Source organism: Piliocolobus tephrosceles, chromosome 2, assembly GCF_002776525.5.
Source record: "Piliocolobus tephrosceles isolate RC106 chromosome 2, ASM277652v3, whole genome shotgun sequence".
Classification (NCBI taxonomy): domain Eukaryota; kingdom Metazoa; phylum Chordata; class Mammalia; order Primates; family Cercopithecidae; genus Piliocolobus; species Piliocolobus tephrosceles.
The window spans coordinates 115,535,519-115,541,609 of NC_045435.1; the positions used below are offsets into that span (position 1 = coordinate 115,535,519).

The window sequence follows — 6,091 nt, forward strand, 5'->3', positions numbered from 1 at the left end:
TTATTCACATATTTATTAAATAATTCATCATACAGTTACTGACTCCTATGAGCCGGCTTCTATGGTAATCACTAAGAATGCCACCATGAATTGGATTTGAGCCTTGACAGTGGAGAACTTGCTGAGGGACTCATGTCTTGAGCTCAGTCCTAGCCTTACCAGACTACTTTCTACCTATTGAATGGGCAGTAACTTTCTCTATGTTTCTCTCAATTAAATGGCATCTTTACCGTTTTCCCTCAAGATTCTATTTTAGTACATTTTTCCAGCCTTGCCTAGCAATGTGTACTAATACTAGTAAGTTTTTTGCTTATAATATGTAATCAACACTTCACTGTTTTAGGTTTCCATCAATATATATTTATTGAATGTTTTCTATGTGCAGGTCATTTGGCTAATGATATGAGGATGTACATAAATAAAAGCTATTGTTCTTAAGTTGAGGGAGCTTATAAAATCTACAGAAGTGTCAGTTGCATACAGAAAAAAATGCCTCGATTTTATGGCAAGAGGGAAAGCATTGGGCTTTCCCAATGGAAAAGGTCCAGTTGGGGAGCCCCTCACAACATGAAAGATGTGGGGCACTTAGGATGGACAAACATTTTTAAAAGGGAAAGAAGAACTTTCTGGGTGTAGTAAATGTAAACAGCAGTGCCAAAGACTTTGTCAGGCACAGCAGGGTGGTTAATCCCATCTGAGTGTTAGCATAGCCAGATGGGGGATTAAGCTGGAACTGCTGGTTGCAGCTAGGATGCAGAGGCTTTGTGAGCCAAGCTAGTGGTTTGACTTTATGGGAGACAGGGAAGGCAGTACTGTGCGGGACAGGGCAGTGTGGGGAAGCAGGAGTGGTCTGATCGAAATGATGTATCAGACCCTGTCTCTACTAAAAATACAAAAAATTAGCCAGGTGTGGTGGTGGGCGCCTGTAATCCCAGCTACTCGGGAGGCTGAGGCAGAAGAATGGTGTGAACCTGGGAGGCGGAGCTTGCAGTGAGCCGAGATCACGCCACTGCACTCCAGCTTGGGCAACAGAGCAAGACTCCGTCTCAAAAATAATAAATAAATAAATAAATAAATAAATAAACAAATAAGATGTGTTGGGAAGGGGATTCTGATAGTGGAAGAAAGTGGGAAGAACTCTGATTCAGAAAGCTAAAGTTTAGATCACTTAAATGTACAGTGTCTACAGGACATCTAAGTTAACTTGAGAAAGCTATTAAATGCCTCGGCAGGGCTCTGGAGGAAGATCCTGCAGGCCTGGCTTCCATCTCTTGTTTGCTGGCATGCGCTTGTTTATTGCCCTCAGCATACCTGTTTGGTTACCTTTTCTGTCTCTAGTGTGACTTCTCTTTACTTTTATGGCCCATGAACCCTGGTGAGGTCCCTTGTGAACACCATGGCCAAATAAACGTTATTGCCTGATAACAGTGCTTCATTTCCATTTCATCCACTTCTTGGAGCTTGTAATTTTTAAATTGTGGGTAATGATATTTTAACTTTCTAAAGAAATAGTAATACAATTAAAGATTGATTTCTTGGCGGTACATTTAGCAGAGTTGCTCTTCCTTAATCTCCTTCCACCATATTATTACTTTTTACTCATATTTACTAAGTGTTAAATTTTTTACCACTCAGATCATTCCAAATTGACATTTTATATGCACATAAATACAGCTTCACATAAATAATTTAGTTTCTGAAAGCCACACACTAGCTTTGCAAAGTATGAGGTTGAAGCATAATGTTTGTTTTTTGCATTAACAGGTCCCAGAGGTCCACAAGGTTTATTAAAATGAATGTCTTATTTTCTTCTATCTGATTGTGCAGATTTTCTGAGAGGAATTTAGAAACTGTCTCTGCCTCATAGCCAACCTCTGGCAAACATCTCTTATAATGGCTATTTCTTAAGAAAAAATACAATATTTTATTTATCTGGTTAATAACCAAGTTGAACTTTTCCTATTTCTTTGGCCTTCTGATCTGCAATGCCATCACTTAAAATAAAAGCCAATCTTGAGAGGCAGACTGTTCACAACTCAAAGAAATCAGCATCTCAGGGCTTTCCACAGTTCTGCACTTGCTATACTAAGAGGTGAGATAAGCTGCATCACAGTTATGGCAACCAAATCCCCACATGCAGTTTTGTGTATCTCAACCTTAGAAACTTGTGATATTTCCTATGAAACTTAGACTAATGGGAGAATTTGTCTTCTTTCTGTCCTGGATCACAAGGCACAATGTAGAGTTGCAGTCAGTGATCAATAAAAGGGAAAGTTGTCCAGGACTGAGAAATGACAGGAATAATCACATCTCTACACAGATTCTTATCACATCTCTACACAGAGTCTTATCAAAGTGGTGGGCTACAGTGGCTTGCAGGGAAGGTATCTTCAGCTTCAAGAATGTGCTTCAAACAAAATTGATGTGTCGGACCCTGTCTCTACTAAAAATACAAAATATTAGCCAGGTGTGGTGGTGGGCACCTGTAATCCCAGCTACTCAAGAGGCTGAGGCAGAAGAATGGCGTGAACCCGGGCTGGGTTCTAAAGTTAGTTTCTGAGTTAAATATGTACATGCTGTAACTTCCCTGTTGTTAAAAAAAAGGCACATGAGCTTTTGTGCTCTTATATCCCAATGTTGCCTGCTTTTAAACGGTGAGGAAATGATTTCTTTATACCCTTTACTTTCCATTTTCTTAATATATTGTACCCCTTGGGGAAGTCCTTGGCAAGTGACAAAAACATTAGTGAGCATCCTGGGTTAGGGAGTGGGGTGGGCTAAACTGTCTTCAGGCAGTGGACAGACTTGGCTGTATTTAGAAAATATTTTCACTATGCTACCTTGAGCAATCGGAGGAAAAGTTGGCTAAGAAACAAAGTGACTGATTTCCACTATAAAAATGTTCTTTTCATTGTCTTCCCATGTATTTTGAATATCTAAAGCGCCTAAAAATTTCTACTGTTTATAGTGTTATGTCTGCTCTACTTGACAAAAAACTAATTAGAAAAGAGGACAGAACTTTCACCTTTTAAAATTCATGTTTTATGAAATTTATTCTCTGGAAACTTTGGGTCAGCTGAGTTCACCAGAGATAAGAAACACTGCATTGCATAGGCAACTCCAGGCCATCTGTTTTTCTACTTCTCCTATTAATCATTTCTGTCCCTTTCTCTAAGCAAAAAATGATTTCCCCAAGGGTATTAAAAGGCACTAGACACTAAAGTATGGGATGTTTTGAAAGTATATTTTTTAAATTGCAGAATTAACATCATCAGGTTTTTCTTTCCTTTGGCTTTCATTCTGCAGAAATATTTCTCACATTTTGTATAAGCCTGCACTAAAACAACCTGGAAAATACCTTCATCCCCAAGGAATGATTCATTCTCCTTTGCCGTTTATGGCTAGAGTTTATAACAGTCAATGCCTTGACCACAAGAAGAAGAATGCATTGTTTTATTATCACAGGAATCTTGTCCTAATTAAATGTTTACTGTGGCTATAGGTGTAGGTAAATAATTATAAACCACATAAAAATGAACTTTCTATATTTGATTACTTCCTTTTTAGTCATTTGTCTTTAAGCTAAAAAGACAAGTCTCTACCCTATTTCCTTTAGAATTATTTCAATGAGAAAAGACATAGTATAGAAGAAAATGTCAGGTATTAATAAATGGCTGGGTGACAGAGTGAGACTCAGAAAGAAAGAAAGTGAGACTCAGAAAGAAAGAAAGAAATCCATTAGTGCTAATATCTCTATTATTTCAAAAATCCATTAGTTATGCAGGTAAGTGGAAAACTGTAGGATTCAGGCCAAGTTCCTAATTTGCAACTACTATTCTTCATGAGTAATAATGTCTTAAGCCTAAGAAACAGAATTTCATCTGCTTAAAATAAATGGATCATGATGAAAAATGTCAGATGTAATGTTCTACAATTTAGGTTGAAATTTTGGGTTTTACTCTTTGTATTATATCTTTTAGTGAGAGGCTTTTTTTGGTAACCATTATTCAGTGCTGAATTCTAAAATATTCAAATACCAAAAATAGACCTGAACAGGAGAGGAGAAAAATAAAATAATCTTGTAATTTTCCTTTAGAGCCCTTCGTCAGTGGTTCATTACAGAGCAGTCTCTGGCAGACCATTAAAATTAATCTGTTCACCTTTTGCTACACTTTCACTCTTTGTTGAAATATGTATCTATATTCTTGATTGTAATAGTACTTGCATAATTATAATAGGTAACTAGCAAGTGCTAAAAGCCAGCTGTTAACCAGAGAAATAGAATGATATATATATATTCTTTTTGATCCTGCTTTTTTTAGAGCAAAAACGAGTCTTCTCCTAGTACTTAAATCTTGTTCACGCACACCGGAATGTAAATCTAGTGTGCACCTCAGAAATACATATACCGTTAAGATATTACTAACACCATGAAAGACAGAGTGTTAGTATTTTGAAGTGATGTATTATTATAAGGAATTTAGGGTTCAAAACATGCTTTTTAGTACTGGCAGAACAATATTATGGAAATGTTTATGTGTTTGGTTTGCTCTTAAGATTTTATATCCTGTGATCTAGAACCTAAAAATATTAACTCCTATGTTATATCAGATTGTATAGCATTGCAAAAGTTTTTAGTTCTTGTAAAGTAGGTACGTTCAACCCGGTAAGATATCGTAAAGATTTTTATTCAAATTTCCCTTATAAACAATGACTAATCACCATGGAGTATTACTTTAAACTGTAACAAAATTATTTTTTTCATCATGGTTTATTAGATACACCTGCATCTGTAATATTCTAGAAAGTATTATGGAAAAGTTATTACCTTAATTCTCTAGGATATTAAATGCCAGGTGTCATTTAGATACATAATCTAGTATGTATGCAAAATGTTTCAGAATGCTTTCAGAGCTGCTGGGTACAAACATTGCAAATTGAAATGGTGCAAACTGTACAAAAATAAGGAGAATTCAAGACTAAAAAGTAAAAAAAGGAATCCACAAGGTGGGGGTGAATAAGCCAGTTTCCTGGAGGTAATACATTCTGAACTGTACATTGGAGGGGGATCCATGAGTGGGCAAGCAGCAGGAGAAGAGCATTCCAGTGAGGGGCAGTTTAGCCTGGCCTGAAAGCCTGTCACCAACCAGAACTAGAATGGAAAATACCAGTGCTTTTCTATACTATTACCTATCGGACCTGATCTTTTGGTTTTTGTTTAAATGTTTTTTTCAGATGAGATGGGTAATGTACAGACGTCCTAAGAAGATTTGAGTGTGGCACATCTCACACTTGTGCGTGAACACACAATCATCACACTCATGAACTACAAAAGAATTGGACATTGTCTTTTTAATGATTAATATTATTAAATAATTGTATTATTTGTATAACATGTTAGCATCTACGAGGCACTTTTGATTTAATTTGACTCAGTTAAATAGGCCACAGTGGCCTTGTCTATTTTCTTTTAGATCCAAGGTCTAAGGAAGGATGGATCAATTTAATTTGAGTGTCCATTTTATACTAAAGTTTTCAATGGTTTGGATCTTTAATCAATTATTGATTCTTTCTTGATGTGACAAGTTGTAAGAATGGAAGGGAGATAGATTTTTATTTTTAATATTTGTGTCTCAATATACACACTTATGTGGCACTTCCTTGTATTGCCTTTTTTATTAAAATTTTATCTTATTTGTTTATAAAAGAAGTTAGAAAGTACAGTGCAGGCTGCATGCAGTGGCTCATGCCTGTAATCCCAGCACTTTGAGAGGCCGAGGCGGGTGGAACACTTGAGGTCAGGAATTTGAGAACAGCCTGGCCAACATGGCGAAATCCCTTCTAGTAAAAATACAAAAATTAACTGGGTATGGTGGCACACGCCTGTAATCCCAGCTACTCAGCAGGCTGAGGCATGAGAATTGCTTGAACCTGGGAGTGGAGGTTGTGGTGAGCCGAGATTGCACCAGTACTCCAGGCTGGGTGACAGAGTGAGACTCAGAAAGAAAGAAAGAAAGAAAGAGAGAGAGAGAGAGAGAGAGAATGGAAGGAAGGAAGGAAGGAAGGAAGGAAGGAAGGAAGGAAGGAAGGA

The 6,091-nt window shown here is 37.1% G+C and overlaps 1 protein-coding gene and 1 non-coding gene across 4 annotated transcripts in view; one reads left to right on the top strand and one right to left on the bottom strand.

Moving 5' to 3' along the window:
• The window catches only part of PLD1 (phospholipase D1), a 224,071-nt gene that overhangs the window by 129,323 nt on the left and 88,657 nt on the right, over positions 1-6,091 (top strand). The window lies entirely within an intron of this gene.
• LOC111543545 lies at positions 5,235-5,338 on the bottom strand. Its single transcript, XR_002731910.1, has one exon. It is a non-coding gene; the product is annotated as a small nucleolar RNA U13 (small nucleolar RNA).